At 45.3% G+C, this 19,091-nt stretch overlaps 1 protein-coding gene across 1 annotated transcript in view; it reads right to left on the bottom strand.

Moving 5' to 3' along the window:
- Positions 1 to 19,091, bottom strand: part of LOC124614013 — a 167,817-nt gene that overhangs the window by 61,757 nt on the left and 86,969 nt on the right. The window lies entirely within an intron of this gene.

The following is a 19,091-nucleotide window of genomic DNA, read 5'->3' on the forward strand; positions in this document are numbered from 1 at the left end:
TCAGTGGTTGTGGAGGCAAGTGCAGAATTGCGGCCTTGTTGCTGCCTACAAGGAAAACGAAGAAATTCGTTTTCACATAAGATGGTGTTCCGCTTTGGCTCACATTCCCCTGGACATGTTAGATGATGGGTGGCTATGCATTCAGGACAGTACGCCAGATAATGAAAAACTGCAGGATTTTTACGACTATTTTGTTGAACAATGACTGGATAGTGAAGACATGCCAAGAGATATATGGAACTGCGCAGGAAGGCGTCACCGCACCAACAATGTTTCATAAGGATGGAATCGGAGGATAAATACATCAATTTCGAAGGTTCATCCACATTTTTACTCCTTAGTAAAAATTCTCAGAGAAGACAGAATATCATGGGCACCGACTAGTTTTAAATCTAGGTGGGAAAAGAAGAAAGAAGTCCGCAATTAAGACAGATGAGATAGTTTCTAAGACTCTTACAAGACTCCAAGTTGACGGCAATATAAAATCATTTCTTACTTGCGTGGCTTTTGCACAGAAATTACGATGAAAAGGAAATGGCTGAAGCTACAACAACACTTGAAAATATTGAAAAGGGGTTCAGTTCACGCCGATAGCCCTATTGTAAGAATTGTAAATAAATAATCATCCTGTAAATAAATATAATGCGGGACGAAGAGAGACTACCTCCTCGTGATGTTCCCTGGAAACGACACAAAGTCAGCTAAATGTCTCTTGCAAATTGCAAAAGATTCACTAGTGAAGTCTGAAAAGTCATAGCTTTTCTAACAATCACAATCAGCATTTTCGTGTAGAGAATTTTAGAAACAATGCCTGTTTGAGTGGACGATGAATACACCTTGTTTCAATACATAAATTGCATTCCTTAACGCTAATTGTTTGCAGGACTCACATTAGACCTCAGTACACTTCCCTGCGTGGTACGGAAAAATTGAGGTTTATTTCGAAATAATTAAAGAAAAAGTTTCTACCGAGAACCAAATTCTTTAGTTGGCTCCTCTTAATATATGGAAAAAAGGTTTCCACTCCTATGATATCAAATTTTGGGTGAGGGGTTGAAAGATGGAAAACATTTTCGGTATCTATAGTTTCTGTAAAATATATCGTTAATTATGAGGTTGAGCGAAAATTATGCCCTATGTCAGATTAATCAGAACAAAAATTCCAATGAAAAAGGTGTTACGCATAACTGTGCTGCAACTAATGGTTGACATGATATCGTGGGGGCAAAATCAGCTCCGATTTCTAATTTGACTAAGGCTACTCTTCCTTGCCCAAAAAAATTCTGAAATAATGTAACCTGGCTGCACTGGAGGAGTGTGAATGTCCCTCGGCAGCTGCCCTGGCCGGCACAAGCCGAGCGCTCAGTGACACTAAGCGGCAGCAGGTAGTGGCGCAGCATTTGCTACACACCCTGTGGCGGTCCCTTAGCATCCCGGATTTCTCACAAGTGTCGCCACATTCCAGCTTCTCACAAGTGTCGCTTCTCACAAGTGTCAACAACTCCACACATCCATGCCTGAGGCAGGATTCGAACCTGCGGCCGTAGCGGTGACTCGGTTCCAGACTGAAGCGCCTACAACCGCTCGGCCACCCCGGCCGGCTATAATGTCCAGCTTCATGCTGTAATTACGTGGTTATATAAAGTTCTGCAAGTCCCATCTCTCATGATAAGCCTGAAATGACTCGTAAATGAGTTAGTGAAAACGAAGTAGTAAAGTGGAGTGAGTGGTCGCAGCTACCTGCATTTATGTTTCACGGAACATACGACAATGGCGCCGGACCATTCACCAGTCATTAGTACTGCAGAGTACCCCGGCAAGAGCAGAGCGGTGTGTTGTTGTTGGTAGCGGAGGTAGAGCGACAGCGGCTATACCTGCGCGCTGCCCATTATACCTGAACGGCTGTCGCCGGCTGTACCACAGGCCAGTACCAGAACCGGTTGCGCTCGCTCGCTTTGTCCGAGCCAGGACGCCACTGTGCAGGCGGAAGGAAACGCAGGGCAAGCCGGACGAGGGCCCGCCTGCTAGAATTAATGACACGGCGCTCGACGGCCCGCCGGCAGCCCCTCCGCGTCTACAAATGGTCGCGGCCGCGAGTAAATCTCCGAGCTGTCTGATAAACAGAAACACATTACGAGACCGCAACAGCCCTGGTCGGAATTCTGTTCACAAAAAGTGTAGGAGATCTGAGGCACAGAATTACGGACGAACGTCTGTTACAGCATCCTAGAGCAATTTCTGGACTGGAACGTTATGATGTCCTTGGAGGGAAAGAAACAGCGTGGATCCAGGAAAAACGACACGTGTGAAACACAGCTTGACTTTATTCATACACAATATCTTGCAAACCACAGATGAATAGGTGGATTCGGTCTTCTTCGATTCCGGAAAAAGTAGGCTGGCTGGTTGGCTCTGAGCACTATGGGACTTAACATCTATGGTCATCAGTCCCCTAGAACTTAGAACTACTTAAACCTAACTAACCTAAGGACAGCACACAACACCCAGCCATCACGAGGCAGAGAAAATCCCTGACCCCGCCGGGAATCGAACCCGGGAACCCGGGCGTGGGAAGCGAGAACGCTACCGCACGACCACGAGATGCGGGCGGAAAAAAGTAGGCATTTGACTTTGTACCACATTCTTGACTAATAACTAAAATACGACTGAACGGGGTATTTTACTTATGGGGCCTCTCATTTTCTCAAAACACAAACGGTTTATCTGATTGGGTCACCATCACTATGTGATCATTCGCTGACGGTGATGTAACCTACAGAAAAAATATCGTCGGTGTACGGTCGTAAGGAAATACAGAAAAACTGGGTAATATTTTCCAATCGGTGTGGGGAAAGATAGCTCTCTGTAAATATAGCTACACGGAAAATGACGCCAAGAAAAGAAAAAGAGCCCGACAGTATCCGATTTCATCATCAAGAGTTAATATCAGGAACAGTTCCCATAGTACAAATATTTCGAGGTAATACTAACAGCCGGCCGCGGTGGCCGAGCGGTTCTAGCGCTTCAGTCCGGAACCGCGCGACCTCTACGGTTGCAGGTTCGAATCCTGCATAGGGCATGGATGTGTGTGATGTTCTTAGGTTAGTTAGGTTTAAGTAATTCTAAGTTCTAGGGGACTGATGACCTCAGAAGTTAAGTCCCATAGTGCTCAGAGCCATTTGAACCATCCTTTCAGATTCGACTTACAGCAGAAGAAGAGAAGCACATTCATTATGTAACTACCTTCTGGCACTGCATACATTTTTTATACGTACGTCTCTACACCACTACATACAAAGACATACTGTAAAATTACTAGCTTCCTTACTCACCATCACTCATCATAACAAAATTACTGATAAGCTAGCGAAGCAGCGGGTAGTGGCTAGTGTGTCATATGGACATGGGTCCGAAAATCCTTTTTTCCATGTAAGAACACATTTTCTAATTCTCTTCTTAGTCTCATTTGGGATACACGCAGAACGTACCAGCTTTACATGAAACGTTTTCTTACATGAAATGTTCAACATATCCTCTTTGTTACAGTATGAAACACTTTCCTAAACGAAATGCTCAAAATGCCCTCCGTCACCATGCCGACAAAAAAATTAGGCTAAAAAAATTCTACCCTAGGTCTACCGTCTCAGTCGACTGCTCGAGGCAACTGTGTCTATTACAGCACAGCTGGCGTCTTGTTCCCGTACTGAGCCCCGCTTGTGTGTGTTTAAACGTGACGGCTCTGAAACCTGTTACAGACACAGTTGCCTCGAGCAGTCGACTGAGACAAGAACGTCGCTCGTGTAGAAGGAGACTTACGCAGCATGGGGGTACAGGGTTAGCTGCTAGCTGCGGTACATAGAGCAAGCATACTGACGTCCAAATTTTTAAAACACATCACACGTGACGTTGTAGCAACGAAGTCTTCCGCAGCCGCCCGATAGCGAAGAGACAGAGCGAGGGAGTTGCTTCTCGGCGACCGGAAATGCGAATAACCGGAGGGCGGACAAGTAGTCGGCGCGCTTGCGCAGGACTGTCTGATAGCGTCTCTCCACCTCCTTTCTTATCAGCCTTTTCGTCATCTCTAATTCTTTAGGACGTGTGGTAGTGTTTTGCTGCTATGACTTCTCCTCTTTTTATTCCATCATTTCTCTCTTTCCTGTTCTGCTCGCGCGAATGGTTCGCCACAAGGTAGACAGCGCGAATGGTTCATCACAAGCCCGGGAACCGGCAAGCCTCCGTATGAATTCTTAGTTTCTATGAATTTCCGCCCATGGTCACTCTGTCGGGCATATGATGGTGTGTATATAATGGAATGTATGCTCTCAGACTTTTAACAGCAAATCCTTCGGTGATGCACAACGCCTCTCTTGTAACGTCTGCGACAGGAAGTTGATGAGCATATCCGTAGCGCTTATTACACGAACCAGTGACGAACAGCGTCGCTCTTTTCTGTATCTTCTGGATCTTGTCTACTAATCCTAGCTCGTGAAGGTGCTAGACTAACGAGAAAAACCCAAATATCGGTCGAAAAAGTGTGTTGCGGGCCACTTCTTTCGTCTGTTAGCAACATTCCCTCAGGATTGTTCCAATGAATCGCATCCTGGTATCTGATTTGGAAATTGGAAATTTGTGGTAAGGACTATGGGACCAAACTGCTGAGGTCATCGGCCCTTAGGCTTACACACTACTTAATCTAACTTAAACTAACTTACGCTAAGGACAACACACACACACACACACACCCATGTCCGAGGGAGAACTCGAACCTCCGACGGGAGGGGGGGGGGGGCAGGGGGGGGGGGGGAACGCGTGAACCGTAGCATGGCGCTCCAGACCGCACGGCTACCCCGCACGGCGTGTATGATTTTCCTAGAACTCTGTTCTTTTTGGGTCGCTCCGTACAAATAATCTTGCAAGCATTTGAGACACTCTAAGACAAAAAAAAAAAAAAAAAAAAAGGTCGAAGCACGACGAAGGAATTACCCGCATGTGACGCAAATCGGTAGATGTGATGTGCATGGATAGACAAACACATGATAACAATTTCATAAAAATTGTCAGATTTATTCAAGAGAAACATCTTCACAAATTGAGCAAGTCAATAGCACGCTGGTCCACCTCTGGCCCTTATACAAGCAGTTACTCGGCTTGGCGTTGATTGTTAAGAGTAATGTTGTTAGATGTCCTCCTGAGAGATATTGGCCTGGAATCTTAATGACTGGAACAGAATTGTCTTCAGTGATGAGTTCTGCTTCCAACTCAGTCCCGATGACCAACGAAGACGTGTCTGGACATGCCCTGCGCAGCGGTGGGATACCAATCTGACTGCCCCCCGCCATACGACCCGACACACAGGAGTGATGGCCTGGGATGGCATCTCTTTTCATAGTAGGTCTCCTTTGGCTCATCCACTGCACTCTTACAGAACAGCGGTATGTCGACGATATCCTACGCCTCGTTTTGTTACCCTCCATGGCAAGCCTTCATGAGCTTATATTTCAGCAAGATAATGTCCGCCCACGCATGGTGAGAGTTTCTACTGCTTGTCTTCGTGCTTGTCAAACGCTACCTTGGCCAGCATTGTCGCCGGATCTCACCCTAACTGAAAACGTTTGGAGCATTATGGACGCGGCCCTCCAACCATCACTGGATTTTGACGATCTAACGCGCCAATTGGACAGTACTTGGGACGGTGCCTCTCAGGAGGGCATCCAGCACCTCTCTCAAACAATGTCAAGCTGAACAACCGCTTGAGTAAGGGCGAGAGGTGGACCAACGTAATACTGATTTCCTCAGTTTGTAAAGCTCGTACTCCTGAATAAATCATCCAATTTTTGTGAAACTGTAATAATATTTTTGTACATGTATGTCACACCTACTCGATTTGCGTCTCATTTGGATAATTTCTTCGAGGTACGTCATCTTTTCGTCTTAGAAATTAGTTGTTACTATATACCGTGGTTTATTGTCGGTAGTGTAATCTAACCAGTAACAGGTTCATACGCCTATTGATGAACGATGTACAACTGCAAGTCTCTGCACCAGCCGTCGATCCTCTGCAGGTCTTCCCCCATTTCACTACCGTCATCTAGACTTACAAACTACCTACGGACAACAGCATCGTCCGCAAGTAGCCTGACATAGCCTCCAGTTTTGACTACTACATGAATATCAGTTGTATAGAGTAGTGCTTCCATAAAGCTTGACTGAGAGCTTGTCTTTACATTTTTGGATTTTGCTACGTTAAGAATGTGTTGAGTTCTATCTGCACGAGTATTCAGTCACAAATCAAGGCCTGCATTTGGAAAGCTCACATTAAACGTGGGAACAATGAAAGCTTAAATGTGTCTCTTTTTTTCTTTATTGCTGTTTCATCCCCCTCGCCCCGTGTGCGTTTTCAACATTCCACTCTTCAGCCAAGAGCTTTTTTTGTAAAAAAATAAGACGAAAAACAAATATTATTAAAAGTGAAACTTTACAGATGGTTTTTTAGAAATGCTAAAAGGCTGAGTTTTGTTGACGTCTGCATAAAAAATTAACACCGTTGACTTCTTTTTTTTTTTACATTGAACTCTCAGCACTATAAGCTAAAAAAAGCCACAAGTGATTTCAAAAACATATCATGGAAAGATGTATTCGACATTCCACTAAGATAAAGCACTCCACTTTCACTTAAAATCTGAAGGACCTGCACTGGAGGAAAATGATTTGGGGAGCGGAGAATATTCTTTACGGTATAAGGGTGCGGGTAGAAAAAAATAAGTATATAGTGCTTCGTTAGGTAGGAAACTATGGAGATGATGGTAGGTGTCGGAGTGAAAAATGGGAAGATAGATGAAGAGAAGTTTGGTGAGTGGGTAAGGTAGTGGTATAAAAGATGGGTAGCGACGGAGAGGGGAAAGGGGGAGGAGGCCCTGATGATACTGGGTTAAGTGGAGAGGAGCTATAGTTGGTAGGACGGGTAAATATCGGGGCAAATATTGTGTCTGGAAGAGTGAGTCGGTTAAAGTTGAATATCTTCTTTTGCTCTGTATTTATCTACTCTTGTCTTCAAGGTACCTATGAGATCGGCACTATAGGCTCTAAGCACTATAGGACTTAACATCTGAGGCCATTAGTCCCCTAGATTTAGTACTAATTAAACCTAACTAACCTAAGGACATCACACACATCCATGCCCGAGGCTGGATTCGAACCTGCGACGGTGGCAGGCGCGCGGTTCCGGACTGAAGCGCCTAGAACCGCTCGGCCACAGCGGCCGGCGAAATTTGGTATTCTCGACACATTCTTGACTAACGATTTCCGAAATGGAATGCCCCGTGCGTCTAGCTCCAACTACCCTTCCACGATCAAAGTTTGTTCTTTCCCGTCGTGCGGCCATAATCACGTAGGAAATCTTTTCATGTGAATTAACTGAGTTCAAATAACAGCTCCACCAATCACTGTCGTTTTGTACCTTGTGTATGCGATGCTACCGCCATCTGTGTATGTGCATATCACTATCCCATGCCCCACAAACCAAACATCATATATATAATATCTTGTACTTCTTTTTTAATAAACGATTTTTAATTATTTGCTATCGAGTTGCCTGTCGTATGTGTCACGGTAGTATTCGCTCAGTAACGACAGTTCAGTTGCAGTCTTGCAAGCACGCCACCAGAACAGATCAGCTGCTTTTATGTGACTTCCTGCTAGCTTTAATATTCGGCTCCAGAACTATTTGGTATATACAACAATTATAATGATGATGACGATCTCTGCTGGTTTGGTGATCATTTATGCCTTTGAAGTTTGGGCTCCTGTGAGCTTCAGTTGTACACTCTGTTTCAATGGGAGCTACATTCACCGAGCGCCTGCGTGTAGCCGTGGTAACAAGTGGTGTCGCAACCTCGCACTGGAACGCTATCGCGAGGCCTGCCCAGGCGTCAAACGCAGCCCGCACGACACGCCTTTGTGCCGCCCAGACGCCAACCAGCCGAGTCTGACAGAAGCCATGGGAAAGCGATATGCACATATGCAGATGGCCGTAGTATCGTCTAAACGAGGTATAATTGAGAAGTGCATTGGTGGAGCTGTCATTTTTACTGAGGTGATTCGTTCGAAAAGTTTTCCGATGTAATTATGGCCGTACGACGGGAACTAACACACTTTGAACGTGGAATGGTTGTTGACGATAGATGGATGCAGATCATTACGGAATTCAATAGTCCATGATCCACAGGGTCAACAGTGTGCCGAGAATAAAAAATTTCAGCCATTACCTCTCACCACGGGCAACACTGTGGCCAACGGCCTTCACTGAACGACCGAGAGCAGCAGCATTTGCGTACCGTTGTCAGTGCTAACAGACAAGCAACACTGCCAAGCAACACTGCATGAAATAACTATAGAAGTCATGGGGAACGTAAGACGAACGTCTCCGTTCGGACAGTGCGGGGAAATTTTTGAGTTAATGGGCTATGGCAGCAGACGTCTGAGCGAATGCCTTTGCCAAGAGCATGACATCACCTGCTGCACCTCTCTTGGGCTCGTGAGCATATAGGCTGGACCTAGACGACTGAAAAACCGTGCTCTGGTCAGATGAGTTCAGATTTCAGTTGCTAAGAGCTGAGGTAGAGATCGAGTGTGCCATAGACCTCATGAAGCAATGGGCCCAGGTTGTCAACGTAGCAAGCTGGAAGTGGCTCCGTAATGGTATAGGCTGTGTTTACATGGAATGGACTGGGTTCCTTGGTCCAGCGGCAGGGATCACTGACTGGAAATTGATATGTTCGGATACTTCATTTTCAGCCAGTCATCGAGTTTATGTTCCCAAACAACGATACATTTTTATAGATGGCAATGGGCTTGCAGTACTACGACGGGCGAAGGGAGGTCCGATACGACAGATGGTAACACCTTCCTAGGGGGGAGGGGCGGGGGGAGCGGTGTTCCCAGCGGTGTGCAGGATGCACTGGTAAAAGAATCCCATCATTTGCTATCTTGAATATTCGTGCGACATTACACCACATCTAGAACCACATCAAAAGCCCCCATTCGACCTTATGGAGTGTGGCGAAGAGTACTTCTGCCATCTTCCCCTTCCTTGTTCTTTATTGTTTGACTCTTCCGGGATCGTACGCTCCCGGAATTTTAACAGTAAACCACATCGTAATGCAGAACACCTCTTTTTCAGCATCTGCCACTGGACGTGGCTGACCGTCTTCTGACGCTTTCGCTCTTACTAAATGGACCTGTAACGAAACGCGCTGCTGTTATTTGGATCTTCCCTGTTTCCTCTATCAGTTCCATTGGGTATGGATCCTTGACTGACGAGTAATATTCACATATTGGGTGAACGAGTGTCTTATAAGCCGAACTAGTGTCTTGTAAACTACTTGGTTTGTGTGTGAACTACACTTCCTGAGGAACGAATCTCAGTTTGGCCTCTACGGTACCTGTGATTAATTATAAATGGTCGTTACACTCAAACCACTCAACGCACAGTCCTAGATATTTCATGGATGTGACTGCTTCTAGTGAATGTTCCACAGTTGTGTAATCGGACGCTAATGATTCTTTCTGCCTCTTTATGTAAATATACACTACTGGCCATTAAAATTGCTACACCACGAAGGTGACGTGCTACAGACGAGAAATTTAACCGACAGGAAGAAGATGCTGTGACATGCAAATGATTAGCTTTTCAGAGCATTCACACAAGGTTGGCGCCGGTGGCGACACCTACAACGTGCTCACGTGAGGAAAGTTTCCAACCGATTTCTCATACACAAACAGCAGTTGACCGGCATTGCCTGGTGAAACGTTGTTGTGATGCCTCGTGTAAGGAGGAGAAATGCGTACCATCACGTTTCCGACTTTGATAAAGGTCGGATTGTAGCCTAACGCGATTGCGGTTTATCGTATCGCGACATTGCTGCTCGCGTTGGTCGAGATCCAATGACTGTTAGCAGAATATGGAATCGGTGGATTCAGGAGGGTAATACGGAACGACGTGCTGGATCCCAACGGCCTCGTATCACTAGCAGTCGAGATGACAGGCATCTTATCCGCATGGCTGTAACGGATCGTGCAGCCACGTCTCGATCCCTGAGTCAACAGATGGGGAAGTTTGCAAGACAACAACCATCCGCACGAACAGTTCGACGACGTTTGCAGCAGCATGGACTATCAACTCGGAGACCATGGCTGCGGTTACCCTTGACGCTGCATCACAGACAGGAGCGCCTGCGATGGTGTACTCAAAGACGAACCTGGGTGCACGAATGGCAAAACGTCATTTTTTCGGATGAATCCAGGTTCTGTGTTTACAGCATCATGATGGTCGAATCCGTGTTTGGCTACATCGCGGTGAACGCGCATTGGAAGCGTGTATTCGTCATCGCCATACTGGCGTATCACCCGGCGTGATGGTATGGGATGCCATTGGTTACACGTCTCGGTCACCTCTTGTTCGCATTGACGGCACTTTGAAGAGTGGACATTGCATTTCAGATGTGTTACGACCTGTGGCTCTACCCTTCATTCGATCCCTGCGAAACCCTACATTTCAGTAGGAAAATACACGACCGCATGTTGCAGGTCCTGTACGGGCCTTTCTGGATACAGAAAATGTTCGACTGCTGCCCTGGCCAGCACATTCTCCAGGTCTCTGACCAACTGAAAACGTCTGGTCAATGGTGGCCGAGCAACTGGCTCGTCACAATACGCCAGTCACTACTCTTGATGAACTGTGGTATCGCGTTGAAGCTGCATGGGCAGCTGTACCTGTACTCGCCATCCAAGCTCTGTTTGACTCAATGCTCAGGCGTATCAAGGCCGTTATTACGGCCAGAGGTGGTTGTTCTGGGTACTGATTTCTCAGGATCTATGCATCCAAATTTTGTGAAAATGTAATCACATGTCAGTTCTAGTAAAATATATTTGTCCAATGAATAGCCGTTCATCACCTGCATTTCTTCTTGGTGTAGCAATTTTAATGGCGAGTAGTGTATTATATCTGTTTATGTTGAGGGTCAGGTCTTCCTGCATTTCGCTGCAATTTTCTAGCGTCATTATTTCTCTTTAAACAACCTTATCAAGTAGGTGATTTATACAGAGTTGTCAGAAACAGACTGAAATGCTTGTCGCCGGCCGGTGTGGCCGTGCGGTTCTAGGCACTCCAGTCTGAAACCCCGTGACCGCTACGGTCGCAGGTTCGAATCCTGCCTCGGGCATGGATGTGTGTGATGTCCTTAGGGTAGTTAGTTTTAAGTAGTTCTAAGTTCTAGGGGACTGATGACCACAGATGTTAAGTCCCATAGTGCTCAGAGCCATTTTTGAAATGTTTGTCAAGGTGTTGCAGGCTAGGCTGTGCTGAGAAATGGTTGTTAAAAGTTTAGAGTTAATTAGCACTGAAGTTAGCCAATCAGGCCGTCATGCGCGCAAATTTAAGCAGCCTACCAGATACAATTAGTGGCAGTTGCTCCCACTGCGTAGATGATAGCGCACGGGACTGCTCAGCCTTTGAATCAGATTCAGTTCTTATTATCGTCCCATGTCCAATTTGTGTATCGCTCTCTTGGTCGGTTTTGGGAAACCAAACGAAGATTTTCGGTTTTGGTAAACCAAACGAAGAATACTGGTGGGCCGCTTGAATCTGCGCTAGCTACAGCCTGAAATGGTTCCTGAGTGCGTAGTAAACGTGTCTACGAATGATTTCGCCACCACGGCTTACTAAAACAGATTGTGCTGAGTAACTGGACCTAGAGATATTGGATCTAGAAATAGTATATCTCTTTCATCAATTGTAAAGTTGAGTGAGCTGTTTCATGACGTCCTGAGTGCATATGAAAAAACGCATTAGAACGGGAGTTTTGAAGATACCTTGTAGTATCATATGATTAGCGAAATGTAAACAGTATTTCTTCCGATATTTTAACACATAAAATCGTAAAATGTCTATTTCCGTATTTTTAGTAACTTCTCGTAACTGCGTTATAAAGGTGGCAAATCCTTACCAATTACGGACACACTGCTGCAGTTGGCAGCCATATTGTAGTACGGGAAGAAGACCGATACCACTACGGTCCAAGGATCAAGTGAGGTTATTTTAATCTGATAGTAGAGAAGGCGGTAACAGGCAGAACACAATGCTTTCACAACCTCTGCGCAGTTAAGTCCACAAAGGTAGCAGTTTCAACGTATTTCTTACCACGAAGCTTTTCCCACATTTTCCCAGGAACGCGAGAGATGTGGTTTTTTTATTTTTTATTTTAGTTCTCTTTTCAGTCAAACGCGGTGCCACGTGCACTGCTGCGGGACAGCTTCAAGTTCTGACGTCGCGGAGCGTCGGAAGAAATGGCGCTCGCGACTGGTAATGGATTCAATTTCGTGAGGCAATTTTGTCATTGGCCCGTATCAGCGCCGGGTTCCAGGAGGTGGTGGGAGGGGGAGGACAGAGATGGATGGGAGAGGTAACTGGGAAGGGGGTTGGGAGGGGAGGGAGGCGGCATCACAGATTGGGGCGGCGCGTGGCGTAATAGCACGCGTAGCAGCTCCTCTGGCGGCAGCTGCTGGCGTGTCGAGGCGCGAGGTGCGAACACCAGGCGGAGGGAAACTCGGAAGCCAAAGGCAACCGGCAGAGCCAGATAATGGCTCCGGCAGTAACGGCTGAGCTGTCAGAGGTGGCTGACGGGTAACGCGGTCGCGTACAAGATGGCAAAGTCACGAGATATTGCGAAGTGAAACTTTCAGTAACTTGTTTAGAGTCACTTCGCCCTCACATCGAAAAAGAAGACACAAGTACACCGAAAATATATTCTCTTCTACTTGTATCTCTAATGACACGTTTACTAAAATATCACGACGTAGAAACATATAGCCCACATCGTCCGTGGAAGATCTGGAGAACTTCGATATTTTTTTATTTCATTGCGTACAATACTGATTTTTTCGTAACCTCTTCTTGGGTAATATATGACTGGGAAAGGTGTGACACCTCTACCGTTTTGGTAACTGCCAGTGCTGTTTCGTTTTTATCCTTGATCGTAGTTTCCACAGCTATTGAAACTCACGATACAATGAGATTAATTGTAAGAAAACTATTTTTCACTTTACGTATGGGGCGAAACATCGACACAAACAACGTCCGCCATCTTGTCAGACTTTCCGTCAATCAAAATTTCTCGCAAATACTTCAAACTCGATCTGTGTTTGACAAACACGTCAAATAGCACCGTACACGGTCAAATGTGTGACAAGCACAGTAAAGTTTAACAAAACGTTTGATCGTGAATGGGAACCTTTAGTTCCTTCGTCAGGGTGGAAAGACGGTTGTATTCTGTACCGCCTCCTTCAATAATCAGTTAGCTTTGTGTCTTACGAGGCATCACAGATGCACAAACAAAATCGAAATAAAGTAATTATATCCGTGAGACTTTTTAAAAATATAAACACTTCTGTTTTGGCATTTCGTACAGCGTTATTAAGCTAAATACGCCGATCATTCTTTCGGACAAGATTAGTACGCTCAAATTTAAAAAAAAGCTCTCGATAACTAATCACACTTTAATGCATTTGTTAATTATCGGAAGTGATACAGATTGAAATGGGTTTAAAATGAATTTTTTCCAGTAGAATGTTATCACATTACGATTGTAACGCCATAATGTTAATGCACTGGGTAATAAGTTTTGATTACACACTTAGTGCTCCAGCGTACCAATCATAATTTAACACCTAATTTACAGCGTCAGAAAACGCTTTTATGTTCTCGCTACAGAAGCATTAGGTAAACGGCTCAGTGAAATTTTATTGCTTAAGCATGACACACAAAAAACAATACACTGAACTGTAAACGATTTTGATCCCAAAGGCATGACGTATAGCTGTGTATTAAAAAAGGGAAAGCAAAGACTGAGACAGGGAATTCTGGGTTAAGAAACTATGTTTTTTAATTTATAATTGACGATATCCGTCCCTATCCATGAAACGCCCCTAATAATATCAGCATCTCCTCCTCTCCCTGTCTCTGTTCATCTCCTCCTTTCCCTTTCTCTCTCCTTCTCCCCTTCTCGCTGTCCATTTCCTACTCTCTCCTCTCTCTGTCGATCTCCTCCTCTTTCCTTCTTCTGTCCACCACCTCCTCCTCTTCCTCTCCTCCTTCTGTCCATCCATCTTTGTACCTCTCCTCCTCTCCCATCACACTTTCTTCCCTTTCTGACCATTTTACATTCCTGCTTTATCTGTCCAGCTCCTCCTCCTCTTCATCTCATCCTTCCCCCTATCTCCTTCTGCCCTCTTCTCTCTGTGTTATCACTCCCACCCTAATAGTGGATTACCGGCTCTTACCCTAACAATATGTATTTCCAGATAGAAAGTAATATGTGTTCCCAGTGGTTCAGGAGATATGTAACATACATACTGTAAATACATTCACTTTTACACGGTCCAGTCACATTGTGACCGTTGCCTATGTTGGACGTTAACACGCAATAACAATCACAGGCGACATGTGGCAGCGTGTCGGGAGGATGAGGAAAACAGTGTAGTCGTTGTCGAAATGTGGAAACAAGCGATTTATCTGACTGATATCAGCATTATCATTGGTTGTCAAGGGCCAACGGTTGAAGCATTTCCGAAACAAATAAGTTTGTAAACTGTTTGCGTGCCGCCATGTTTAAAGTATGCCGAGCATGGCAAAATGGCGGTGTCCAAACCGGCGCCGAAGCAACCGTCGTGCACCACGGACCGTATATGACAGGGCTGAACTGCGGAGATGCGTAAGGGCGAATAGACGTGTCACTGTTGAGCAACTGACCACCCAGATGAACCGAGGGGCTACCAACAGTGTGTCGTTAACGGCCGTTCAGCGAACGTTGCTGCGTATGGGCTTCCGCAGCAGGCGCCTGTTTCATGCACCCGTGCCGACTGCTGTTCGTCGGCGGTGAAGGCTGGAATTTGCACGCCAATACCGCAACTGCACGTCCACTGAGTATGCACCATAAGACACATAGCCGTTGGCGTTTACTGTGTGAAACGTCGAAAAGAAAACACGCTGCAAAAAAGTTATTGTCCGAGGCACGTTTTCATGGCGTTGCCTGTGTGATCTCGTCATTCCGGAAGGCGTAATGGATCAACACAAGGATGCACCTATCCTCGGGGACCATGTCCACACCTACATGCAGTTTGTTTTTCCGCGGTAATATGGCATCTGCTAGGACATTGCAACGTGTCACACAGCTCACAGTGTACGCGCACGGTTCGAAGAGCTCCAGGATGAGTTTACCGTTACTTCCCTGGCCACCAAACTCCCCGGATTTAATTGGGAAACTGTGGGACCACCTCGATCGTGCTGTTCACGCCATGGATCCTCAACCGAGATACCTACCGCAGCTGGGCTCACATCCCAAAAAATGGCTCTGAGCACTATGGGACTTAACTGCTGTTGTCATCAGTCCCCTAGAACTTAGAACTACTTAAACATAACTAACCTAAGGACATCACACACATCCATGCCCGAGGCAGGATTCGAACCTGCGACCGTAGCGGTCACGCGGCTCCAGACTGTAGCGCCTAGAACCGCACGGTCACATCGGCCGGCGGCTCACATCCATGTTTGTGCCTTCCCAGAGTAGCAACTGTCCGCGCTGTCGGGCATCTGACAGGTGACTGGGCAGTGTATAATTATGTATGGATAATGAGACGAGCGACTCCTACGAAGAGGTAGATTACGTTGGTAGCTCCACTTGTGGTGTCATTCTTACAAAATATGCTTTCAGGTACGGAGTTTACGTGATTAGCTGCATCGTGTTTTTGCCTGTTAGGACATCGCCTTACGCATGATTTTCTGTCCGACATTTCGTCCCCAGTTGTGCGAGAGATACCCGGAGTCTAACTTGAAACATGCCTAACTTACCTGGTTCGAAAATCGAGTAGTCGACCCTTTTACAAATTACCAGAGAAAGTACAATTATGATCTTATTTACATGTATTTCGGTTGGGTCAGCAAACACTATCTCTAAAGTAGTTCGATGTTTTCTATTTTCGAAGCAATTTAGATATTCCCTATTATGTAAGTGTAGGCCAGATATGGCTCAAATTCAAACATACAGTATCGACAGCAATAGATATATTCATATCGCTTAAGTTAATAAGAGACGGGACTGATCCACCATGGTACACAAAACACGTCAGAACACTGTTGCAGAAGCAACGAAGAAAGCATGCCAAATTCAGAAGAACACAAAATCCCCAAGACTGACTTAAGTTTCACGGAAGCTCGAAATTTAGTGCGGACGTCAATGCGAGACGCTTTTAATAGTTTCCACAATGAATTATTGTCTCAAAACTGAAAGAGATTCTGGTCGTATGTAAAGTACACCAGTGGCAAAAAACAGTCAATACCGTCATTGCGCGATAGCGATGGAAATGTCACCGATGACGGTGCCACTAAAGCGGAGTTACTAAATACAGTTTTCCGTAATTCCTTCACAAAAGAAGACGAAGTGAATATTCCAGCATACGAAACCAGAACAGCTGTTAGCATGAGTAACATAAAAGTAGATATCTTAGGTGTTGCGAAACAACTCAAATCACTTACGAAAGGAAAGTCTTCCGGTCCAGATGGTATACCAGTCAGGTTCCTCTCAGAGTATCCGGACACAATAGCGCCTTTCTTAGCAGTCATATACAACAGCTCACTTGTCGAAAGGTCTGTTCCAAAAGACTGGAAAGTAGCACAGGTCACACTAATATTCAAGAAGGGAAATAGGAGTAAACTATTGAATTACAGACCCATATCACTGACCTCAATTTGCAGTAGGATTTCGGAGCACATACTGTACTCGAACATTATGAATCACCTTGAAGAAAATGACTTATTGATACATAACCAACACCGATTCAGAAAATATCGTTCTTGTGCATTACCATGAAGTAATGAGTGCTGTCGACAAGGGATCTCAGATCGATTCCATATTCCTAGATATCCAGAAGGCTTTTGATACCGTTCCTCACAAGCGACTATTAATCAAATTGCGTGCATATGGAGTATCGTCTCAGTTGTGTGACTGGATTTGTGATTTCCTCTCAGAGAGGTCACAGTTCGTAGTGACAGACGGTAAATTATCGAGTAGAATAGAAGTGATATTTGGCGTTCCGCAAGGTAGTGTCATAGGTCCTCCGCTGTTTCTGGTTTACATAAATGATCTAGGTGATAATCTGAGCAGCCCCCTTAGATTGTTTGCAGGTGACGCTGTAATTTACCGTCTAATAAAATCATCAGACGATCAATTCCAATTACAAAATGATCTAGAGAGATTTTCTGTATGGTGCGAAAAGTGGCAATTAGCAATAAACAAAGAAAAGTGCGAGGTCATCCACATGGATACTAAAAGAAATCCGATAAATTTTGGGTATACGATAAATCGCACAAAAATAAGGGCTGTCAATTCGACTAAATACCTAGGAATTACAATTACGAGCAACTTAAATTGGAAAGACCACATAGATAATATTGTGGGGAAGGAGGAACAAAGACTGCGCTTTGTTGACAGAACACTTAGAAGATGCGACAAACCCACTAAAGAGACAGCCTACATTACACTTGTCCGTCCTCTGCTGGAATATTGCTGCGCAGTAAGGGATCCTTACCAGGTAGGATTGACGGAGGACATCGAAAAAGTGCAAAGAAGGGTAGCTCGTTTCGTGTTATCGCGCAATAGGGGTGAGAGTGTCACTGATATGATACGCGAGTTGGGGTGGCAGTCACTGAAACAAAGGTGGTTTTCCTTGCAGCGAGATCTATTTATGAAATTTAAAGCACCAACTTTCTCTTCCGAATGCGTAAATATTTTGTTGACACCCACCTACGTAGAGAGAAATAATCATCATTATAAAATAAGAGAAATTAGAGCTCGAACGGAAAGATTTAGGTGTTCCTTTATCCCACGCGCCATTCGAGAGTGGAATGGTAGAGAAGTAGTATGAAAATGGTTCATGAACCCTCTGCCAGGCACTTAAGTGTGAATTGCGGAGTAACCATGTAGATGTAGATGTAGATTTTTTCGCAGGAGCATCCGTGTGACGTCGTATCAGCTAAGACTAGCGCTTTGGAAGACGAGACACGCATCGTCATCACCAGGAACTAACTGACTGCAGATCTTGTATGGTACACTCCGATTAAAATAACCTTTTGATTGACGGAGCAGTAAGTTGAGTGGCAGGAGATAGCTGCCAATCAATCGTAGACCTTTGTCGAGCACCACGTGCTCGCTATGTTTGCCTGTTCTGTAGAGCTTTTCAGGCAATGCTGGTTACAAGAGTCGGAGGCGGGAGAGCGAAACACAGAGTGAAACTGTTAGCTAGGTCAGGACTCGAGCCTAGGACCTTCTCTTTTGGCTGAAACAATCCTCCAGCCTGAGACTCTGGAAGGCTCAATGGATCAATATAAGTATGCATTTTATAACACTTGTTCCATGAGTTCCAGTCCTGCAAGGTATGCCGGAGAACGTCAGGTAAGTTCGGAAGGTGGGAGATGAGGTAATGGTGGAAGCGCTGTGAGAGCTTCAAAAATGGTTCAAATGTCCCTGAGCATTATGGGACTTAACATCTGAGGTCATCAGTCCCCTGGACTTAGAACTACTTAAACCTAACTAACCTAAGTACACATACACATCCACGCCCGAGGCAGGATTCGAACCTGCGACCGTAGCAGCAGCGCGGTTCCGGACCGAAGCGCCTAGAACCGCTCGTCCACAGCGGCCGGCGCTGTGAGAGCGGGTCATTATTTGTGCCTGTGTATCTGAGTCAGCAGAGCACTAGGCCATGAACAGGGAAGGGTCTCAGCATCTAGTTCCGATCTGACATAGAGTTTAAATCTGGCAGAAACTTTGAAATCGGCGCACATTCCACTCCAGAGTGAAAATTCATTCTGGAAAAAACATGAGTGCTTTAAGAGGGTGGTTTGATAAGTGCGGTAAAAAAGCAAGAATAAAGGTTCGTCTCTTAAACATCTCGCCTTACTTCTCGGTATAATCTCCTTTGTGGGATACACACCAGTATCCTTCAGTTTTTTTTTTTTAAGGTTATGACAAACTGCAAAATAC

The sequence above is a fragment of the Schistocerca americana genome, chromosome 4 (genome assembly GCF_021461395.2).
Source record: "Schistocerca americana isolate TAMUIC-IGC-003095 chromosome 4, iqSchAmer2.1, whole genome shotgun sequence".
NCBI classification, from domain to species: domain Eukaryota; kingdom Metazoa; phylum Arthropoda; class Insecta; order Orthoptera; family Acrididae; genus Schistocerca; species Schistocerca americana.